This window comes from Colobus angolensis, unplaced genomic scaffold, assembly GCF_000951035.1.
Source record: "Colobus angolensis palliatus isolate OR3802 unplaced genomic scaffold, Cang.pa_1.0 Scaffold130, whole genome shotgun sequence".
NCBI lineage: Eukaryota > Metazoa > Chordata > Mammalia > Primates > Cercopithecidae > Colobus > Colobus angolensis.
Window position 1 is genome coordinate 3582070 of NW_012114253.1, and position 8562 is coordinate 3590631.

The 8562-nt window shown below is 49.1% G+C and overlaps 1 protein-coding gene across 1 annotated transcript in view; it reads left to right on the top strand.

Annotated features, from left to right (window-relative positions):
• The window catches only part of LOC105506027 (taste receptor type 1 member 2), a 23985-nt gene that overhangs the window by 11045 nt on the left and 4378 nt on the right, over positions 1-8562 (top strand). The window lies entirely within an intron of this gene.

The following is an 8562-nucleotide window of genomic DNA, read 5'->3' on the forward strand; positions in this document are numbered from 1 at the left end:
CCGGGGGCGGGGCCTGGTGGCTGGGCAGACCTGGGGCGGGGCCTGGGGCTCATGATGGAGTTGCTAGGGCTGTTTTCATTATGGACAGAGCTTGGAGATTCTTTATCAATTGCTGGGAGATTCTTTATCAATTGGTGGGGGGATGTCTATTTGTGGGTGTATAGTCTGGGGTCCTTTCATTCCCCCATTCATTGGGAACTGTGTCTGTTCAGGGCTTTCTAATTTCCCAGGAAGAGGGGCTCAGGGGCCTCTGCAAATTAAACATTCACTGAACATGTGTGTGCCTGGCCTGGTGCTAAGGATTTCAGTTCTCACATCAACCCTGGGGCAGTGGTCTCCAACCTTTTTGGCATCAGGGACTGGTTTTGTGGAGACAATTTTTCCACAGACGGGGAGGAGGATAGTTTCTGGATGATTCAAGTGCATTACGCTGTGTGCTTTATCTCTATTATTATTGTAATATATAATTGTAATATATAATGAAATAATTGTACAACTCACCATAATGTAGTATTAATGGGAGCCCTAAGCTTGTTTTCCTGCAACTAGAAGATCCCATCTGGGGGTGATGGGAGACAGTGACAGATCATCAGGCATTAGATTCTCATAAGGAGCACACAACCTGGATCCCTCACATGCACAGTTCACAATAGGGTTTGTGCTCCTGTGAGAATCTAATGCAGAGGTTGATCTGACAGGAGGTGGAGCTCAGGCGGTAATGCAAGCGATGGGGAGCAGTTGTAAATATAGATGAAGCTCTGCTCTCGCTCACCTACTGCTCACCTCTTGCTTCGTGGCCAGGTTCCTAACAGGCCACAGACTGGTACTGGCCTGTGTCCCGAGGATTAGGGACCTCTGCTTTATTAATAACTGCTAGGATCTCTATTCGTGGGTATATGGTCTGGGATCCTGTCCCTCCCCCATTGATTGGGAACTATGCATGTTCAGGGCTTTCCAGCTCCCCAGGAAGAGGGGTTCAGAGACCTCTGCAAATTAAGCACTCACTGGACATGTGTGTGCCAGGCCTGGTGCTAAGGGCTTCAATTCTCATATCAACCCTAGGGGATAAATACCACCATTCTCTCCATTTTATAGGTTAGGAAACTGAAGGCATCGAGAGGTTGTGTGGCCTGTCTGAGACCACACAGTTAGTCCGTGGTGGAGGTTCTCTATATACAGCATACAGCTAGTCTATGGTGGAGGTTCTCTATATACAGCATTCAGGCTAAAGCCTGTGATATGGCTTGGCTCTGTGTCCCCACCCAAATCTCATCTTGTAGCTCCCATAATCCCCACATGTTGTGAGAGGGACCCAGTGGGAGATAATTGAATCATGGAGGTGGGTATTGCCTGTGCTGTTCTCCTGATAGCAGATAAGCCTCACAAGATCGATGGTTTTAAAAATGGGAGTTTCCCTGCACAAGCTTTCTCTGACTGCTGCCATCCATGTAAGACATGACTTGCTTCTCCTTGCCTTCCGTCATGATTGTGAGGCCTCCCCAGCCCCATGGAACTGTAAGTCCATTAAACCTCTTTCTTTTGTAAATTTTCCAGTCTTGGGTATGTCCTTATCAGCAGCTTGAAAGTGCACTAATACAGCCTGTCATTGGATACTCTTGTTTTAGTATGGTAGCTATGCCTTCAACTGAGTCTGACATCTGTCAATCTAAAGATCCATTATTTTTACCCTCTTTAGAGAATAGACCATCAGAATTCTGCTGGAGTAGGAAGGGATAGAGTCCTACCTTGTGGAGCTGGGGAGGGGATCTAGGGATTGAAAAGCTTCTGGAAGAGCCTTCATCACTCTCCTTTGCTAATACCCTGCACCCTCTTCCCCCCAATCTCCAACAGCACACTCTATCCGCAGTTGCAGAGGTACCTGATGCTGTGCGTTTCTGAGTGCCTTGAGGATTTTTGTGGAGTATATTAGGGTGGTGTCTGTGTTAGTTTCCTGGGGCTGCCATAACAAAGTATGGTGGGTAGGGAGCTTAAACAGATGAAATTTATTGTCTCACAGTTCTGGATGCTGGAAGTCTAAGATCAAGGTGTCAGCAGGGTTGGCTCCTTCTGAGAGCTGTGTGGTAGAATATGTTCCAGGCCTCTCCCCCAGCTCCTGGTGGTTTGCTGGCACTCGTTGATATTCCTTGACTGTAGATGCACCACCTGTGTTAGTCCGCTCTTGAATTGTTACAAAGAAATGCTAGAGACTGGGTAATTAGAAAAGAGGTTGAATGGGCATACGGTTCTGCAGGCTGTACAGGAAGCATGATGCTGGCATCTGCTCAGCTTGTGGGGAGGCCTTAGGAAACTTACAGTCATGGTGGGAGGCAAAGGGGGAGCCAGCTTTTCACATGGCTGGAGCAGCAAGAGAGAGTGAAGGACGAGGTATCACACACATTTAAACGACCACATCTCACAAGAACTCACTCACAGTCAGGAGGAGAGTGCCAAGAGGTTAGTACTAAACCATTCTTGAGAACTCTATTCCCATGATCCCATCACCTCCCAATCACCTCCCACCAGGACTCACCTCCAACATTGGGGATTACAACTGGACATGAGATTTGGGTGGGGACGCAGATCCAAACCATATCACCACCCCGTCTCCGCTTTCACCTTCAGGTGGTGTTCTCCATGTGTCTGTCTCCAAATTCGTCCCTTTTATGAGAACACCACTCATATGAGATTAGGGACCAACCCTCCTCCAGGATGACTTCATCTTAACTAATTATGTGACTATGTTCCTGCAATGACCCTATTTCTGAATAAGGTCACATTCTGGAGTCCTGGGGACTAGGTCTTCAAGCAGGATATAGTTCAGCCCATAACACTGTCTTAACTTGGGTTTCTCCCAGAAAGCGGAGCCTGAGATAAGGGTTTATGTGCAGAAGATTTATTCCAGGACATGATACATGGACAGGAACAGGAGTGGGAGACTGGGGAGAGTTCCACAGGGAAGAGGGAAAGTTGGTGCAAGAGAACAACCTCAAGCCAGACACTACTCTGAGCAACTGGAGGTCAATCTTACTGGGACCTCCCAAAGAGCCACCTTAGCATTGTCTCCCAGAGGAGGGTGGCAGTCGTCCACTAGCTCCCATCGCCTGGTGGTCAGGGGTTGCTCTGTGGGGTGTTAGCTCCAGAGGTCTCCCATGGGCATTTCATACGGCAGCCTTAGGGCAGAACACAAGACAGAGCTGTGTAGCCGAGGCCAGGTGCTGACAAATGGCATTTCCTTGAAATTGGTGACTGCAGCAATGGCTGGAGTAAACAGTGGGTAGAGAAAATATGAGGCAGGCCACAGACAGGTCCATTTCTTGTTCCACTCAGTGGCTTTCCTTGAGCCTGGGGAGTCACAGACTTTTTAGACTTTTTAGAGCAGCAGCCAGTTCAGCCTCTAACAGAGAGCTGTTTGGTGGACTCAGCCACAGCCCAAGGTTGTCACCGATATTCATCTCTCTCTTCCACCGACCATTCTGGATTTCTTCACTCCCAGCCAGCATTTGGCTGCTCTCAGTCACTTGCCTGGGTGGTGATCCAGACCTACCTCCCCAAGGTGTCTGGGCCTTTAGTTGCCTTGCCTTTCTGGGCTGTGCCTGCTGCAGATCCCCACCAGCAGGTGCACTGGGATTGAAGCACCCAGGGTTGCCAGACCTACTCCTTGGGTGCCGGACCTACTCCTTCCTACTCCACTCGTGTAGCAACCACCTCAGCTCCACCCACAAATCCAGGTCAGTTACCTCTTCCTTTCTTGGCCTTCTCATTCACTGGCATGAGGACCCCAAAATGACCACATGGTAATCATAGATCCCTATAGTGTCTGCTGGTGGAAGTATTCCCCCTTTGGGAACCAGAATCTCTATTCCAGCAAAGTCTAAGATTGTAGAGAGGAGAAACACCAATGCTGCAATGGGCCCATGAGAATAATGGTGCATGTAGCCAATCTTTCTGGTTGCTGGATACACATATTCTAGCTGTTGGGGCCACAACATTATACACAAGCCATTCATTCAAAACTTCATCTTAAAGGGCAGTGTCCCCACCTTGCAGGGCATCCTGAAGACGGTACCTTAGCTGAACTTTTAGTATGCCATCTCATCTCCTGGTTAGATAGGATACTTCTGGGTAATGTGGTATATGTTAGGATCAGTGGAGCCTGTGATCACGTGCCCATGTCACACCCCTTTACCTGATCTGAGGTGATATGGTACCCTGCATCAGTTGACTCCTGATCTGAGGTGATATGATACCCTGCATCAGTAATTCATTTGCTCTGGAAGTCCTCAGAAGGCGATGCTGCACTGAAATCAAGGAAGGAAAATTCTTATGAGGTTGAAACACTGCTTCTTCCAGAAAGAAAAGGATCTGATGTAATAGATCTTTCAGCAGTTGGTTGGCTGGTCTCTTTGAAGAATTGTGCCAAGTCAAGGGCTCAACGTGGGTCTCTGATGCTGGAATGTTAGGTGTTCTGCAATGGCAGTAACTAGGTCAGCCATGATGAGAGGAAGCTCAAGTGAGAGGAAGCTCAAGCTATTGGGTTCATACCTGTAGCCTCCATCCCTGACATCATGGCTACTCTGTGCAGGCCTTGGGGTGGCTGAGGACAGAAGCCAGCTGACCTCCATTGGACAAGTCCTCCTCTTCCTCCTCCTCCTTCTCCTTCTCCCTCTCCCCTTCCTCCTCCTCCTCTTCCTCCTCCTCTTTCTTCTTCTTCTTCTTTTTTTTTTCTGAGACAGTCTCGTTCTGTTGCCCAGGCTAGAGTGCAATGGCGCAATCTTGGCTCACTGCAACTTCCGCCCCCAGGGATCAAGTGATTCTCCTGCCTCAGTCTCCCAAGTAGCTGGGATTATAGAAGTGCACTACCATACCTGACTAATTTTTGTGTTTTTAGTTGAGACACAGTTTCGCCATGTTGGCCAGGTTGGTCTGGAACTCCTGACCTCAATTGATCTTCCGACCTCGGCCTCCCAAATTGCTGAGATTACAAACATGAGCCACAGTGCCTGGCTGGGACAAGTCAACCTTTCAATCTGGTTTCTATTACTCTGTGTTTGCTCTCTGGTTTGCATTAACATGAGACACAGAGATCTTCATACTTTGTGCTCACTCTCATGGATCCATTCATATACCTTTCCCCAAGCAACCTTGTCTCCATTCTTCCACTCTTGCTCCTTCCAGGCCCCTGAAAAACCAGCCAAGCCATTCCATATGTCCAGGATCTCAGGAATATCCATCCTTCCGGACATCTCTCCATCCACACAAAGCAAACAACCAAGTGTTCTGCTTGCACATCTCTACATACAAGCAGTATCTCCCATCATTACTGTCCTTCAGGATTCACCCTGAAAAAAGCTTTGTATCCCTGAAAAAAGCTTAGTATGGCAGCAGTCCACTGTCAGCTCACATTAACATATCAAACCAACCTACTTGTGAATCATTCCTGAATGTTCTTCTCTATTTATTTGTCATAAAGAATCTCTCCATGAGGTCTTACGTGTGATTTGAGGGAGAGGCATTTGTTATAAGATAAATAGATATAGGAGTCACAATAATTGATTTAAGAAATTTACTTGGACCCACTGGTGCTTCTTGGATACCATTTCCCTTATATGAAGACTTGTTTTCATTCCTGCCTCTCTATAAGACTCTGTGAATCTGATAGTCGCTTGATGTCCTGGGGTCAGATACTCAATTTCCATAATGGCCCAGCAGGACTCCAAGAGTTGATTTTCAAGTAGTGAGTAGCATGTTGTGTAGAAGGCATGGCATTGTTGCATCTCTCTCTTAGGGCTTGCCAATTCTTATAAGCATAGATAACTCAAACGTCATCACATCTCCTCGATCATGTGGCCCCAGTGGCAGGATCGCTTACACAGAAGCCAGGGCCTTCTTCAGAGTCATTCTCTGGACCTGTTACCTTCTGCCTTGAAACTGAAAGCCTTCTGAATCACCTGATAAATGGGTTGGAGCAGTATTTCCAGGAGCAATTTATGTTGTCCCCCAAATCTAAAGAGGTTCACAAAGTGCCATACTTTCACGGTAGCAGGTGTAGGGTCGATGACTTGTCTATTATCTTAGAATGGATGTCCTGGCATTCTCTGTACCATTGGCCTCCTAAAAACATCACCAATGTGACAGCACCCCCAACCCCAAGTTTTGAATCCTTGTAAGGTTTATCTCCAGCCCTCCGGCATTCATAGGTCTTACTTGGATATAAAAGTGCTTGCGGCCGGGCGCGGTGGCTCAAGCCTGTAATCCCAGCACTTTGGGAGGCCGAGACGGGCGGATCACGAGGTCAGGAGTTCGAGACCAATCTGGCCAACTTGGTGAAACCCTGTCTCTATTAAAAATACAAAAAATTAGCTGGGCATAGTGGAGGGCACCTGTAATTCCAACTGCTCAGGAGGCTGAGGCAGGAGAATTGCTTGAACCCAGGAGACGGACATTGTAGTGAGCTGAGATCGCACCTCTGCAGTCCAGCCTGGGCGAGAGAGTGAGACTCCGTCTTAAAAAAAAAAAAAATTCAGCCAGTCATTGAATCATAGAGGGTCAGGGTTGCGAGGTCTTCTCAGGTTCTGGTCCAATCCTTTTATTTCACAAATGGGGCTCTTGGCGGTGGTCTGGCTCTTCCCCACACACCTCTCTCCACCCCTCTCCACCCCTCGGGCATCTCGGATATGGCCCACCTGTTCGTACGTTGTGAAGCAGGTGGCAGTGAGCTGGGCAGAGCTTAGCAATCAGACCTGGAATGGAATCCCAGTGCTGCCACTACTAGCTGTGCAAACCTGTGCAAATTTAATATCTCTGAGCCTTGGTTTTCTCATCTGTTAAGTGGAAGGAATCATATGTACCCTGTTGAGTTATTGAGGGGATTTGCAATCATAATGCAAATTACCTGGGGCAGCTAAGAGGCTGAATGTACTCTTCTTCTTCTCTGACACCAAGTGCTGGCCTCAGGAGAGAGTGCAGGGCTGGAGAGTTGGACTTGAGTCTGCCTTAAATGTACAGCTTATGCTGGGGTAGGGGTGGGGCTATATGGGGAAGGGGAAACAGGGTTCAGCCTGATGAGGGAACCCCAAGGTGCCCAAGTCCCTGCCAATAATAGTCTAGGCTCCCACCCACTCAGGACAATTACAAGGCCAGTGCTTTCTGACCCCTTGGGGGTGATATCTTGGATCCCTCCAGTCCCAGGTGCTCAACGCTGCTTGGGCAGGTCACTACAGAGGTGCAACATGGGCACCCAGGACCTGACTCCCAGGAGCCTCCACCATCCTGATCCTCATCCTCAGGCCGACCACCTGCTTGGAGCCTCCTTCTTCTTGGCGTGAAGGACCATTGCCCTTGGGCCTAGCAACCTGTGCACATTCCAAAGAGTCTTTCTGAGTCAGGACCTCACCTGCTGGGCAGGGAAGGGAGAAGGCCAGGACCAGACTCCCTTGGCTACCTGTCTGTCTGTGTGTCTGTCAGCCCTTGAGGCAGGTGAGCCCTAAAGGTGTAGCCCAATGGACACTCCCATTTATGGAGGGAACATCTAGGAGCCAGGTCCATGGGATATTTGAGCTGGAAGTCCTTTCAGGGTTAGCCCAGCAAGGTTCAGAAACTTGCTGAGAGTCACACAGCAAATTGCGGACAGAGCTGAGACTGGACTTTAGGTTGGAGGATGCCCACTTCAAAGCGTGCTCTAGTTTGTTCCAGCTGCTGCCTACTGAGAGTGATGGGGCGCTGGGGGCGGGGGTGGGGAGAGACTGGAATGAGAGCTGACGCTAAGGTCTGGGGAGGCAGGAAGGACCCAGGAATCAGCGGAGATCCCAACTGACCTTTGCAGGTGACAGAGACAGTGGACTCTGTACCTCATCTCAGGTATTGGGTTCCAGAGGGATGACTGAGGTGACTCCCAGGGAAAAGGAATTCTATAGCATCTTGGTAGGAGTGATTCCTGTCTCAGGCTCTGCTCTAAGTCCCTAACACAGATGAAATTATTTTTTGCTTCCAAGCCCAGAAGATAGAGTTTTTATTCCTCCTACTTTGCAGAAGAGGAAACGGGTTCAGAGAGGTTAAGCAACAGGCCCAAGGACTCACAGCAAGAGGCAGAGCTGAGGCCTGAACCCAGATGTATCTGATTCCAGAGCAGAGCTCTCAGCCACTGACTCCTAAACTGCCACCTTTTTGGAGATTTATTGCCTCCATATTACAGAGTTGGAAATCAAGGCTAGTGGAATGGTAGAATCTTTCCCAGGTCCAGGAAAAATTCTGGCTCGGTTCTGATGCTAGCTCCACTTCCCTTCCCTCTGACCCTGCCAGCTGCTTGAGAAGATCTGGAAGGTCAACTTCACTCTCCTGGACCACCAACTCTTCTTCGACCCGCAAGGGGACATGGCTCTGCACTTGGAGATTGTCCAGTGGCAATGGGACCAGAGCCAGAATCCCTTCCAGAGCGTCGCCTCCTACTACCCCCTGCAGCGACAGCTGAAGAAAATCCAAAACATCTCCTGGCACACCATCAACAACACGGTCAGCCAGGGGGCCTGGTGGGTGGGCAGACCTGGGACGGCGCCTGGCGGGTGG